This window comes from Myxocyprinus asiaticus, chromosome 11 (genome assembly GCF_019703515.2).
Source record: "Myxocyprinus asiaticus isolate MX2 ecotype Aquarium Trade chromosome 11, UBuf_Myxa_2, whole genome shotgun sequence".
Classification (NCBI taxonomy): Eukaryota; Metazoa; Chordata; class Actinopteri; order Cypriniformes; family Catostomidae; genus Myxocyprinus; species Myxocyprinus asiaticus.
The window spans coordinates 25,865,402-25,881,281 of NC_059354.1; positions in this window are offsets into that span (position 1 = coordinate 25,865,402).

The following is a 15,880-nucleotide window of genomic DNA, read 5'->3' on the forward strand; positions in this document are numbered from 1 at the left end:
CCATTGCTTAAATCTTTCAGATTTAAAAGTGTCTACACATTCCAAACAGTGACAACATAAAGCTGCCTCAGCTTTTGCTTGTCTTGTGCCAGTGATCAAGCCCAAACTTTGCCAATGAAACATTCATCCACTGTATAACCATCATGGGACTTTCAGTTTGCAAGGCTTCACCCAAGACATAAAAAAAAAAAAAAAAAAAAAAAATGTTGACTTGAGTAACTTCTACACTAAACTGTATTGCTGTTTACTTAGACTTGTGTGATTTTCTGTTTGACTGAGGTGAAGATGAATTTGACTGACCCCTTTACAATGTGACCTTGATCACCCTTAAGACCTACATAAACATTTAAAGAGGAAGTTATTGCTGATAACATTATGATATCCAGTGATAATCTTTCACACCACTACTTTTCCATTTATTTAGCCAAATGTATTTCTTATCTTTAGATTTGAACAATAAACAGTATATAAAGACATGTGCAGTAATAGGAAAGCCTGTTTACAGCTTTTTCTTTTGCTCTGTGTGTGTTAGTGTGTGTGTGTGTGTGTGTGTGTTTGTGTGTCCAGGTATTCCCTTCGTTGTGGGGACCAAAGACATGAAATGTTTGACATTGTGGGGACAATCAGTCGGTCCCCATGAGGAAAACAGCTTATACATCATACTAAATGATGTTTTTGATTTGTAAAAATGCAGAAAGTTTTCTGTGAGGGTTAGGTTTAGGGGTAGGGTTAGGGGATAGAATATAAAGTTTGTACAGTATAAAAACCATTATGTCTATGGAGAGTCCTCATAAAACATGAAAACCCAACGTGTGTGTATGTGTAGCCAAGTGGAGAAAACTCATGCAATTTTCCTCTCATAAATTTGACATGGCCCCTTTAAGAACTCTTTGTGTTGCGCATGCCTGTGTTTTAGAGACGTGAATACAGACGTTGTGCAACAGAGCTCCTGGTTTTGTTAATTGGTAAATAATTATTTTGGTAAATATCAAAATTATTCACAGAATGTGGTTAAATTGCATTAAATATGTGTTCAGAAGAGTTGTATGTTAAAATCGAATGACCACATTTGCTGCACATGCAAAGAACTGGGTATGTAAATTTAGAATTAATCATAACTTATTTAATGTTTAGCCCAGAGTGTTTTTCAGTTAAGTGAATAAATGTAATACTTGTTATATGTGAAAATGTATAATGAGAACATGGTGAGAGTTCCATTGTTTTAAACTGCAATGCATGTCCTTAAAGCCTGGTTAGAAATAAGTTAAATAGTTTTTGTGATTTGGGCTCATGTTAATGCATAAAAAGCTTTGAGTGATTTAGTATGTGTTAAGTGCATGGAGTGCTGTGAATGAAATAAGCATGTATTAAGTTGATGTTTACTGAAGCATATGGGTAAGTTAATGTTCTGTTTGTATTTTCGTTTGACATTAGCTTCTACCGTATTTCATTTGTTGTATTTTGTTGAACCATGTTTCATTGAACCATATTTCATTTTTTGTATTTCATTACCAGATTTCAGTTTCTGTATTTACTTTATTTTTATTTGTTTAAATACAATATGGCCCCATCAATCGCTGTCCTTTTCCTGAAACAGCCATCAGATAAAACCCCACTAAAAAAGAGTTTTGTGTCCTGGGTGGTTATTTTAAATCCATTGGCTAGATTTTTGGTACCATGAGTGGGGTATCTGACTGTTGGGAGCCAATAGGTCAATTTTTTGTTCTTTTTGAAACAGTAGAGGTGAAGATAGGTGCCAGTGGGACACAGAGTGGAGGCTGTCATCCTTGGTGCAGTTGTCAATTGAACAAACGTTGGCCAGAGGTGACATGGCAAGGTGACGAGACTGCTGGACAAGATAGAGCACCTGATTTCCGCTGATTCCACTGGGGTACTGTTTGATGAGACACATTTCCAGTGACTTTTTACAAGCAAGAAAATAAGTATATTATACAGACATTTGGAAACATATCCTTTGGTTTCAACGTTACAGACTGATTAAGAGACTTTTTGCCCACAAGTGAACTGACACCGTTTTTGAATTGAGATAATTTGAACATTTCAAAACGTCACAATCTGATGATGATAGTCCAGTATTACAGAACACTGATGACAAACATGGTTCAGCCCTAGTATGCATGATGTTCAGGGACAGATTCAAGAACTCAACAGAAAGCATGACGAGACCATGGCAGCTATTGCCAATTTGAGTATAGAGCCAACCAGGTCTTATGAATATGTACCAAGAAAACGTCACATTCAACTGTGATTTTAGCAAAGATGGGAGATATGTTGATGAGTTTATGTTGAAGAATAGAGAGGGTGTTACATGCTAGAAATCAGACCACAGAGGACCAGTTAGACCTCATACTCTCCCTCTTAAATGGTGCAGCCTTAGGAGAGGTCAGATTACGAATGGGAAATAAATCAAAGTGACCATGTGACCTCTTTGAGTACCTGAGAGACGCTTTTCTAGAAAAGCGCAGTGTGTCTCAGTTATTACAAACATTCTATAGCTGTAAACACATGGAAGGTGAGGATGTTCATACTTACTCTCATGCTTTGTCCCAAATTCTTTGTTCTATCCTGAAGCATTTACATTTATTCATTTAGCAGACACTTTTATCCAAAGCAACATACAAATGAGGAAAACAATAGAAACTATTCATCCAACAAAAGGGGCAACAATATAAGAAGTGCTCTATTACAAGTCTCACATAGCTTAGAGCAGTACACAAAGCAAGGAAAGTTTTTTTTTTTTTTTTTCAAAGAACATGAAGGTAGTGCATTAGTATGAATGGGTTTGGTGTTCATGAAAAAGATGTGTCTTTAGCTGTTTTTGGAAAGAGGCTAAAGACACAGCTGCTCGGGTGGAATTAGGCAGGTCATTCCACCAGAGGGGAACAGTCAAGATAAAGGTCTGGGACAGTGATTTTGTGCCACTATGAGATGACACCACGAGATGCCGTTTACCCGCAGAATGCAGGCTTCTGGAGGGTACATAAGTCTGAAGTAGTGAGTTTAGTTAGTGGGGAGTGGAGCTAGTGGTTGTTCTGTAAGCAAGCATCAATGCCTTGAACTTAACGTGAGCAACCACTGGAGCCAGTGCAATTTGATAAAGAGAGGCATGACATGCACTCTCTTGGGCTCATTGAAGACCACTTTCGCTGCCGCATTCTGGATCAATTGCAGAGGTTTGACAGTACATACTGGAAGGCCTGCCAGAAGAACACTGCAATAATCCAGCCTGGATAGTACAAGAGCTTGGACGAGTAGTTGTGTAGCATAATCTGATAAGAAGGGCCTGATCTTCCTAGTGTTGTTCAAGGCAAATCTGCACGATCGGGCAGGCCTTGCTATGTGATCTGTGAAGTTCAACTGATTGTCAAACACAACTCCAAGATTTCTGGCTGTCCTTGATGGTATAATCGTTGACGAGTCTAGCTGAATGGTGAAGTTGTGATGAATTGCTGGGCTCGCTGGAAGCACGAGCAGCTCTGTCTTAGCAAGGTTGAGTTGGATTTCATCCAACACGAAATGTCTGCTTGGCAGGCTGAGATCGGGGCTGCTACCATCAGATCATCAGGCTGAATGAGGGGTAGAGTTGTGTGTCGTCAGCATAGCAGTGATAGGAAAAGCTATGTACCTGTATGACAGATCCTAGTGATGACATGTATATGGAGAAGAGGAGCATTCCAAGCACTGAACCCTGAGGCACCACGATAGCTATTTGGTGAGACTTAGACACCTCTCCCCTCCTAGACACCCTGAAAGACCTACCTGTGATGTAAGACATGAACCAGTGGAGTGCGGCTCCTGTGATGCCCTTTGTTGTGAGGGTTGACAGGAGAATTTGGTAGTTTACTGTGTCAAAAGCAGCACACAGATCCAGCAGGATGAGTACAGATGATTTGGATGCTGCTCTCGCCAGTCTCAGAGCTTCAGTAACTGACAGCAGGGCAGTCTCTGTAGAGTGTCCGCTTTTGAATCCAGACTGGTTGCTGTCTAGCAGGTTGTTCTGTGTAAGAAAAGATGAGACTTGGTTGAACACGACTCGTTCAAGTGTTTTAGTGATGAATGGGAGGAGGGATACTGGTCTGTAGTTCTCTAAAAGTGCAGGGTTTAGGGTGGGTTTCTTATTCATTGGGGTTACCCAAGCCTGCTTAAATGTGGTGGGAAAGGTACCAGTAAGAAGAGGTGTATTACTGATGTGAGTGAGTGCAGGTAAGACTGAAGGAGAAATGGCTTGAAGGAGGTGGGAGGGGAGAGGATCAAGAGGACAGGTAGTAGGATGTCTGGAAAGGAAAGTTTGGATACTTCCTCTTCCGAGAGGGGAGAGAAAGAAGGAAGATTGAGTGTGTGTGATGTTAATGTGTGTTCATAGGTTTGTGGTGTGGAGAACTGACCACTGATGGTTGTTATTTTATCTATGAAAAATGTGGCTAAGTCATCAGCTGTTAGAGATGATATGGGAGGGGGAGGTTTTGGGCAAGGGAGTGAGGAAAACGTTTTAAAAAGTGTGCGAGTATCAGAAGAATTGTTAATTTTGTTGTGATGGTATAATATTTTTGCAGTGGAGACATTAGCAGATCTTTCGATTTGCACCATTTCCCCTCCACTGCTTTGAGTTTAGAAAGATGTTCACTGAGAACATCGGATAGCCAAGGGGTGGAGGGTGTAGCGCGGGCTGGCCTGGATGAGAGGATAAAAATGTTATCTAGACAAGATGTTAAAGTGGATCATACAGAGTTAGTAGCATTATTTGCATCAAGTGAGGAGAACTGGTTAGAGGCAGGAAGTGAGGATGACACCATAGAGGAGAGACAGGAGGGCGAGACTGAGCATTGGTTACGCCAAAAAGAGACCTGAGGAGGAGTGTGTGTTGCGCCAGGAGGCAAGTTAAGGTTGAAACTATGGAAGAAGTGATCAGAAGTATGCAGTGGAGTAACAAGAACATGATCAGTCGAGCAGTTACGTGTGTAGATGAGGCCCAGTTGGTTAACTGACTTGTGAGTTGCCGCAGTTGTGAGTAGTTTGAGGTGAAATGAGAAAGTGTGGAAGTCTGTAGCCTGAGGTTTTCCAGGTGGATGTTGAAGTCCCCAAGTACTACAAGAGGGCTGCCATCTTCAGAGATGGTTGAGAGCAACACATCTAACTCCTCCAAGAAGTTACCTAGCTGACCTGGGGGCGGTACATAACTACAAACTGGATTTTAACAGGGTGGGTGATAGTAATCGCATGTGATTCAAATATGTTATCACACAGAAATGGTAAGGGAATACATTTCCATCACCATGAGATAAGCAAACCCTTTCTCCTTTCTTGAGACTTGAATGATTAACAATGGACGGAATGAAGTCAGCTTTGTTTACAGCAGACTGGCAATTCCAAATACAGATAGGAAGATAAAGTAATGTAACAGAGGAAGTGGGGATAATGTGCAAGTTGTTAGGAATGCACTGTCTCCTGTGTCTGGAGCATGAGTGATGAGTGTTAGTGATAGTAGGAATTTGGAAACACATTGTGGTATAGGATAGAGAAGAAAAATGTCAAAAAGCAGTAGACAAGAAAATATAATAATAAGTGCGATACTTAAGTGCTTTGTCGGTGTCCTTGTTCGGTGGATTTGCACAGGTACACTCACTGGTCTTTACACGTGTAGATCTTAACACGAGGGTTGCCGCTTATCAAATATATACACCGCTGTAACTTCAATGCTTGAAATCAGCAGGATATGCCTTACTACTTAACAAAACAGAGCTAGTATACAGGCACACCAAAACTGAAAGCTCAAGTGAGATGAGCACGTGAACAAATGTGACTTCAGCACACAATAAACAAACAAGTGTCTCCTAGCAACGATAACTACTTTAAACGAGTGAAACAAGTAATAAACACACTTACACGCTGAAGCAGTCGTCAAATGCAATATCAAATGTGAATTTGGCAAACCGAGATCAATTAATTGAGGGGATAAGGGATACAGGCCTTAGAAGGGTTTACAGATGATGGCCATCCAATATGTTTCTGGTGTAATGGTGAAGGACACCTAGCTAAGAGGTGTGTGAAGAAAAACAAACAGACAGCCACAGAGAATGCTAAATCATCAGTGCAGCAGTTAAACCTTTCACCCTCGCTTGCTTTGAGCCAGGCAGTGCGAGGGCAGTCCATAGGCTCAGCCAATATTGATACATGTCATGACCGGCTACTCCAGCATGCTGTGGGGAAATGTCCTGTCACTAGTCTAAAGATTAGTGGAGTAATGGCCTCTTGTTTACTTGATACAGAAAGAAAAGTCAGTTCCTTCAAAGAACACCTGTCTGGGGAGGATGAAGATGCTGTCCACAGCAGGTTGGCTGAAGATTACAGCTGCCAATGGTTTAGACATACCTTATCTTGAGTTGGAGGTTTAAACCATGGGTATTCTCCTACCAGAGTGTGGTTTTCTAGTAGTCAGAGACTCACAAAACTCTTCTGCTGTACCAGCCCTCATTGGCACGAACATCATTAGCAGATGTAGACAGCTGGTTCATGCAGAGTTTGATACTACCCTAGGTGGAGAGTTGCAATCTGATTGGAGGGAGGCATTTCAGCAGATGCAGAGTGCCAGCAGTGTAGAGAAGCGAAGCATAGTCCGAGTGGCTGGAAAAGACACGTGTAACAAGTTCACAAGGAGGGGAAAGGATGAAGCAGGAGACGGCGAAATCCAACTCAAAAGGTAATTTTATTTTACCAACTCAAAACTTGCTTTTCAGCTGATTTTAATAAACACGCTCTTGGTGTGTGTGTGTGTGTGCAGTTCTTTCTCCCTCTCTGGCATCTGGCATGCTCTTAAATCCCTCTCCAACTCTCTCTGCAATAACAAGCAGCTGTTAGAGATAATCAGTGGCAGGTGATGATCCTTACCATTCGCATCTCCCGATCTCGCTCTCCATTCACAAGTCAGCGCTTAACCACGCCCCCACCTCCACAACATGGTACACATACCTGCTTCATCAATTACAATGGTAATGGTCAAGGGAGCAAAGAATATGTTACATAATGGTTCATGTGACTTCCTGTTAGAACCAGTGAACACACCCTTACCTGGCGGTCTGATTGTTGTTGCCTTTCTTGTGTCTTCAAAGAAACTGTTGTTTGCTGTACAGGTTGTGAAAATCTCCCCAGAAGATATCTGGGAACAGGCCAGAACCAGACTTGGTACTCTGTCTCATATAGAGAGTGTGAAGTTCAATGAGACGAGTGAGATGAGATTTCAGAGAATTTCTGCTGATATTGAAGAGATCAGTGTAAACTCAAAAGACAGTCAGTTATTGGAGGACAGCTCCAAAGAGTTTCTCAACAAGCTACACATTTGTGGTACTCCTGAACAGCAGGCAGAGCCGAGTGATGCAGTACCCTGGTGTTTTTGCTCTCGAGGATGAAGACCTCGGTTTTACTGACAAAGTTCAACATAATATTCACGTGGAGGTTGATGTACCGGTGGCCCAGCCTTATAGGCGTATCCCACCCACTCAGTATAGGGAAGTCAGAGAACATATCACAAAGTTCCTTAAGAAAGGAGTGATCCAAGAAAGCACTAGTGCTTATGCTTTACCTATCGTGCTAGATAGGAAAATTGATGGCAGTCTCAGGCTTTTGTCAATTACAGGCAGCTGAACTCAAAGACCAAGCAAGATGCATTTCCTCTGCCTAGGACAGATGAAAGCTTTGATACACTATAAGGAGCAAAATTATTTTCTTTAATTGATTTAGCTTGTGGATATTATCAGGTTGCTATCCACAAGTGAGACAGGCATAAGACTGCATTTACGACTCCATTTGGGATCTTTGAGTATTCTCGGATGCCCGTTGGGGTTTGCAATGGATCTTCTATGTTTCAACATCTTATACAGGCTTCCATTCCATCTAATTTTTCAGATCATGCTAGTGTACTTTGATGACATACTAGTGTACTCTCCCACTTTTCCAGAGCACTTGCAGAGACTGGATTAGTCTTTAACAGACTAAAAGAAACAGGTCTCAAAGTTAAGCCTGAAAAGTGTAATTTCTTGCAGCAAGAAGTAACTTTCTTAGGTCATCAGATCTCAGCTCGAGGTATTAGTACTGATCCAGGTAAAGTTGAAGATGTCAAGCAATTAAACATTCCCAGTACAGTTAAGGAATTACGCTCGTTCTTAGGGTTCTGTAGTTACTACAGAAAGTTAACTGAGGTTTTTCTAGAATTGACGGCTTTTTCATGATTTAGTGAACCAGTGTATCAAGCAGTTTGGCACCACAAAGAGAGAGTTTAGGGCTTTGTGGTCATTGGAGTGCCACTCAGCGTTTGAGCTGCTGAAGGAGAAGCTTACTTCTGCTCCTGTGTTAGGGTATGCATATTTCAATCTTCCTTTCAAATTGGAGACTGATGCGAGCAGTGAAGGCCTGGGTGCTGACTTATACCAGCAGCAGGGTGAGTGTAGGAGAGTCATAGCATATGCCAGTAGGAGACTTCATAAATCAGAAAGAAATGACAGAAATTACAGTAGCATTAATCTTGAGCTACTGGCCCTGCAGTGGGCTATCTCTGAAAAATACCATGGTTATCTGCTGGGTTACATTTTTGTGGTTATAACAGATAAAAACCCTCTGTGCCATCTAAAATTGGTCAAGCTTGGTGCAATTGAGCAAAGATGGATCACTTAATTAGCCGCCTTCAATTTTGAGGTGAAATACCGCCCAGGATGGCTTAATGCAGCTTCTGATGCTCCCTCTAGGCAGCCATCAGCAGGGGAGCCTGCCACTCCTGAGGATGCAGAATACGATGACTGTATTGCTGTCTGCAATATAACAAAGGAACATCCTTAGAGCCTGACTTAGTGATGGCTGGTGAAAGGTGCTTTAGGGTTAGACAGATTCATGCTTTAGAGTGTGGAGTAGAGGAAGGCAGTAACCCTCAAGGAAGTATGCGTACTCTGAAGGGTTTAACAACAGCTGAACTGAAGGATTTTCAATTGAAAGATCCCACTCTCAGTTCTTTCAGAACATTTTGGGAACGTAAACAAAAGCCCACCATGCGTGAGAGGTCTATCAAAGTCTGTACTGTCACTGATAAAGCAGTGGAAGTGTGTTAGAGAGCTGGATGGCTTGCTTTATCGCATTGTGAATGGCCAGCATCATGGGGAATGTCAACAACTGCTTGCACTGCTAGGTCAAAAGCAAACTGTGGACAGAAAACATGATTGGTTAGAGATTCACTAAGACAGATTGAAAGAAGCTCATGAAAAAGCCAGGGAATACGCCGAACACAAGGCTGTAGAGAGACTTGCCCCTTTTAATGACAAGGTTTAATGCCCTGTGATTGATGTGGGTCAGCAGATATACATGCGTCACAGACCTTTGGGTAGAAACAAAATACAGGATTCATGGGGTCCTACTGTATACAGGGTCATAGATGTGCAGGGTATAATGCATAATCTTGAGCCTCTTGAAGGTGGTCTGTTATGAGGAGGAGGGCATGGCCAGGCCGAAACGATGGACGCCTTGCACTGAATCAACCCAATCAGTGAGAGAGGGTTAAAGAGGAGCCGGGGACACCAGTTCGGGAGAGAAAGAGACGCATGCGGCCGTGCTGTCTGTGTGTTTTATGTTATGTTTAAGTTTACATCATTAAAGTTATGTTGACTGTTCAGCTGGTTCCTGCTGCCTCCTCATCACATGGTCCTATAAAGAGAGTCCATAGAGTTGACTTGCACTCTTGTGTTAACTCTGTTCCTGAGCCAGAGGTGACAGAAGCCCATTCTCCCACAACACCAAAACCAAGGGGAGAATCTGTTTATCAGCAGGTTGAGTTGTGCAGTCTGATTCTGATTTTGTTGTGTTAGAAGAGGTCACATATCCTAGTTTGCAAGGAATGGAGAATATGAAATCTGAAAACCCTGTGACAGCAGTTGAAGCCCTTTTATGTGAACCTGTACTGATTTAAGAAAACATTGAACAACAAGGTTCAGTACCAGAGAGAGTTAAGTCTAGCAATGACACAGCTCCTAGAGTGTCTGGTTCAGAGAGGGTTGAGCCTGACACTGGCACAGCTCCAAGAGTGTATGAACTAGAGTTGAAAAAGCCTGTACCAGCACCAAGAAGAACTAAAAGAGCCAATGCTGGCATACACTTATACCCATTTCAAGAGCCATTTCAAGAAGAGAAGTCTTCTCTCAGGTGTTAACAAGCCTGGGTAGTGTATTATTTAGAGAAGCTGTTAAAGAAGTAAAAAAATATGTATTAAGTCATCGGGGACAATGACTTTTAGCAGGGGAGAATGTAGCCAAGTGGAGAAATTTCATGTAATTTAACTCTAGTCATAAATTGGGCATGGCCCCTTTAAGAACTCCTCACGTTGCACATGCTGGCCCATTGGAGACAAGAAAACCGACGCTGTGCAATAAAGCTCCTGGTTTTGTTCATCCGTAAAGAATTCTTTGGGTAAATGTCAAAATTCTACACAAAATGTTGTTAAATTACATTAAATATGTGTTCAGAAGTGTTGTATGTTAAAATTTAGTGTTTGATTTGGGTTATTTTTGAAGGATGCACATGAATTGCATTTGTGAAGTTTGACCACGTTTGCCGCACATGCAAAGAATTGGGTATGTAAATTTAGAATTAATCATATCTCATTTAATGATTTATAGCCCAGAGTGTTTTCCAGTTTAGTGAATAAATGTAATACGTGTTATATGTGAAATCATGTGTAATGAGAACATGTGTGGTGAGAGTTCTATTTTTTTTTTAAACTGCAATGTATGTCCTTAAAGCCTGGTTAGAAATAAGTAAAATACTTTGAGTGATTTGCGCATGTGTTAAATGCATAAAATGCTTCGAGTGATTTAAGTATGTGTTAAGTGCATTGAGTGCTGTGAATGATATAAGTGCGTATTAATGTGATGTATGCTGAAGCATATGGGTAAGCTAATGTTCTGTTTGTATTTTCTTTTGACATTAGCCTCTACCGTATTTCATTTTTGTATTTCGTTGAACCTTATTTCATTGAACCATATTTCATTTTTGTATTTGATCACCGGATTTCAGTTTCTGTATTTCTTTAGATTGATTTTTTTTTTTAATGCAATACAGCCCAATCAATCGCTGTCCTTTTTCTGAAACAGCCATCAGCCTGTTTCAGAGGGCAGATGAAAAATGTGTGTAAATGTCTGAGAGATTTGAACTTTATCTTTTTATTTTTCCTGCGCTCATGAAATACAATTAAGGAGCCAGACCTGGCTTTTACAAACTGAATGTTCAATACTGTAGGGCAAGAAACAGTTTTGTGTATTCAATAGTCATTTGTGACACTTATTATCTTGGAAAGAGTTGGGCAGACTGTGAGCTGTCAGATTCTGAGCATGTGTGTAATAGCATGTGCAAAAATAAATCCAATATATGATCCCCATTTAGTGAACATCTGACAGCTTGGCACTGTACACCACTGCTCTGTTTTGCCTCTTCGTTTACTTTGCTCACCTTATGTGTGTGTGTTTAACATATGTTTTGACAGCTTTTTTTGTTTTTTTTCTTTTTTGGCAATCTGAAAGGAAATTAAATGCCTGCAATCAATGTAAGCCAATATCTCAAATATCTTATGAGTTACAGCTGTCACACACAGGTTTGTTTTTGTATCATGATGACTTTCCATTCGAGCTAAAGATATTTTCTAAACCCTTCCCCTATACCAACTTTACAGGAACATTTCTGCATGTTAAAATTTTTATTAAGAAATTATTTAGTATGTTTATCACACCATTATGTTTATATCCACCATTTGCCAATGGTCCCCACAATGTCAGAGATTTTAGGATTTACTGTCCTTGAGGTGACATTTGATCCCAAAAATGTGAGCAAAACCTGACCAAATTTAAACTCTGGCATGCTGGAATGGTGTGAATTTTGAGAAGTCAGTGGTGACAACATGCAGAGTCAAATTCTGTGTGCTTGACAGCCAAAACTTGTTTGTTGTTGTTATTTATTTATTTATTTTCTGGGAGGAAGCCAAGCAACCAATCTGTCAAAAATACAAACATACACAAGTTTCGGCCAATGGGTGGCAGCCAGTGGCTGGCATCCAAACCCAAAATAACAGCTGTTTTGTTTTGTTTTTTTCTCTGTCCAGGTTCATTATGCAAATACAACTCAGGTGTATTGAGAGGTTTAGAGCTCTATACCTGTAATGGGCATAAAACATTGCTATGTTGAACAACAGCTTTTAGCACATTCAAGCACTATTAACCAAAATTAAAACGGCTAAGTGGCCATTGAGTGAACACGGTCCAATCAGGATTCAGCTATGATATAAAAAATCATGAACGGAATATAATGAATGCTTATCATATGGCTTAAAGTCTGATAATCTGGCTAATGCTGCTCTAGAGTCGGGCCAACAACAGACTGAGCTCTGGAAATTGAAAGCAATGACTAATGACAGAACTGAATAATATGTCAACTGCTTTCTGATAATTGTTGTGTCAGCAGTATATCAGAAATCTGCAACTTTACATTTAATACATTTAAAATTAGATAGGAAAAGTTTGTCAAGACACACTTTGATGTTGACCAGACAAAGCCTTGTCCAAGAGTTTAAAATAGTTTTGAAGGCAGGCATTACATTAATAGCAAATTAACTGATATTGTATTTTTCACTCTGAACATTTTTTTTAAGATTCTTAAAAAGACTCAATGTTTATAGACAGATTCCAGACAACACCACCCATCTTGCATTGATTGTACACACTGATACCTTCCCAAACTCACACTATTGATCAAGCCAATGTTGCTGTGTCGAGCTGGACGGGAAGCTCAAACAAACCCAGGAATTTTTTAATAGCAGCAGAGAGACACAGTGTTACTCTTTTAAGAGAAATCAAACAACAAATGGCTTACTCTCCAGAGTTCACAAAGTTCAGAGCAAAGGGTTATGAGGGATGTTATGAGCAAAGATTTGGCCTGCCACAAAGTGTCTTGGCGAAAAGAAAGCTCATGTGAAGTTTGCCAGATAAACTTCTTAATTGTTTTTTTTTTTTTTTTTTTGTGCAAAAATTTCTTTGCTCTCCATGTCATAGATATTGAATTGTGCATTGCCAAAGTCCTATTATAATTACAACAAGACGGAAAAACACCTTTTTTCTTCAAAATTGCATTTAGCTGCAATAATAGATGGAAAGAAATGTAAGGGAAGGAGTCCTTTTTTGTGGATAATACAGAAAAACATTAGAGTGCATATTTATCACAACAATACATTATTGCATTTGTGTTGCCCATTAGTAAGCAGACTGTGACACATCTTCATCCTCAGAGATATCTCACTATTCCTGTTTGTGATGGTATGCAGGGTTAGGAAAAATAAGGCAACTGGAAACAAAGACGCCCGATTAAAGAGACACAAACAAAATTAATGAAGGGCATGAATCTGGAAATGAGCAAATCTCCTAGGTACACTAAAAAAATTAAGAAAAATTAAGAAAACACTAATAAAATTCTTGGAGATATACACAGTATCTCCCCTCAGGAGAAGAGAGATTATAACTTCTTGAATCAAATGATTCTACTGTCAAAGCAATTCAAACGGTTTATTCAGACAGAGAGCTAGAGCACTGGTTTTGTCACACTTTTAGTGTGAATACAGTATATGTTCACCAATAGCAAGTGAGCAGGGCCGTAGCATGGTAATCTGGGCCCCCTGGCTGTATCTTGTTCTGGGTCCCTTTCCTATTAAAAAATACAGTTTAGAATTTGTTGTGGGGCCCCCTGGACCTTTGGGCCCCTAGAATCGTTATCACCTTTCACCCCACTAGCTACAGCCCTGCAAGTGAGACATGAGAAATGGTTATTAGTCAGCACTTGGATCATTGGTAATGAATTCTGATTTTATTTGGCTCACAATAATTTCAAAAGCTGAGGAAATCACTTCTGTTTGAATTTTATACAAGGTCTTAAACTCACTGCATAAACTTAAACTAGACCCACTTACTTTCTGGCCTTACCAGTGTGATGCAAGCTGAATGAGAATTTTTCGAACTTTCTGTCCCTTCTCAAGCAAGCTTTTGTCACACCACTACACTCAATTTGTGTCACAGTTTGTGATTTTTTGATGCATAGAAAATATCAAACCGGAACATAAAATGCATAAATTTAAACCATAAACCTTGTAGTCTGAAAACTTTCAATGTAAAACGGGATTCCGAAGGCTGTTGTTAATTCCTTTCCTCAAGGAGTATATTCAATTTGTGTACATTATCTAGAGGCGACTGACAAAGTGAGATGACAGCGTCTCGATACGCTACCACGATCACCTGAGATACAATAACATTAATTAACTTTGACTGTGAAACCACTTTTGGAACAGATGTTTGAAAAAGGCTTAGTCTCAACTGTAATCTCTAATTATGGATTCATGCACATTTCTCATTTCTGTTGTGCACAAATCGGTAAATGTCTTGATGAAGACTTGAAATGAGAACAAAGGGGCATTGTAATTTACATTATGACTGACAAGATGGAACATTAATTGAGAGAATGAGTGCTAAACATTCTCCTGAAAAAAAAAAACATGGATCCTGACCATGCAGTATCTTAAACAAATGGCATTATATTTAGTGACAGATACATTATTGTGTTTTGTAACAGCAAATAAATTACTTAGACAAAAGTTAAAGGGATAGTTCACCCTAAAATGAAACTCATGTCTCTCATCATTTACTTACTCCTGCCATCCCAGATGTGTATGACTTTCTTTCTTCTGCAGAACGCAAACAAAGATATTTAGAAGAATATCTTGGCTGTGTAGGTCCTTAAAATGCAAGTGAATGGTGACCAGACCTTTGAAGCTCCAAAAATCACATAAAGGCAGGATAAAAGTAATCCACAGATCAATATTTAAGTAATTTTTTACTATAAATCTTCACTTCAATTTTCACTTTCAGAATGTGAAAGAATGTGAAAGTAGAGATTTACAGTAAAAAAGGACTTAAACATGGATCTGTTTCTCACCCACACCTACAGAGCTGACATATTCTTCTAAAAATCTGTGTTTGTGTTCTGCAAATGAAAGAAAGTCATACAAATCTGGGATGGCATGAGGTTGAGTAAAAGATGAGAGAATTTTCATTTTTGGTTGAATTATCCCTTTAAAAGAACATCTTTTAGCAGATTTTTTATGTCTAAAGCAAGTAGCCTGGTGTTGTGTGCCTTACACAGGGCAGTAAGTCCCTAACATTCTGCCTTTCGTGTTTCACAGAAGAAAGAAAGTCATTCTGGTTTGGAACAACACGAGGTTAAGTAAATGATAACAGAACATTCGCTTTAAGTCAGATGGCTGCCTTGGTTTTGAAAGGACTTTCAATTAAATATGAAGGGAAAGGCCACTTATTTTCAAAATAACATAGAATTGTCTGTGTTTGGAATGTTGCAATATATAAAAAATTGTAGACAGTGGTGGATTTATGCATAGGCGACATGGGCATCTTGCTGGGGGCGGCACGGTGGGGTGGAGGGGGGGATGTGGGGTGCTGAAGGGGGGGGTTCTCCCAGGACGCCATACAAGCTAGAACTGCCACTGATAGTAGATACAAATATAAGTGACTATAATGACCATAATTTAAAATATATACTGTACAATAGTTAGAACCTGAACCACATTGAACATCCATCAGTGAATTTAGTCACAGAGTAATACAGAGCAACTCTTTTTCTTACTCTATCGTAGATGTTCAGAAAGTGTGGTAAAGCAGGGATCAAACATCAGGCAGTGTTGAAGTCACTGCTGCACCCATCACACGCAGGGATTACCACTCCACATGAGGCTTTTTAAGCTGCAAAGGTGCAAATCCGCCTAGCTGGTGGCAATTAGGGA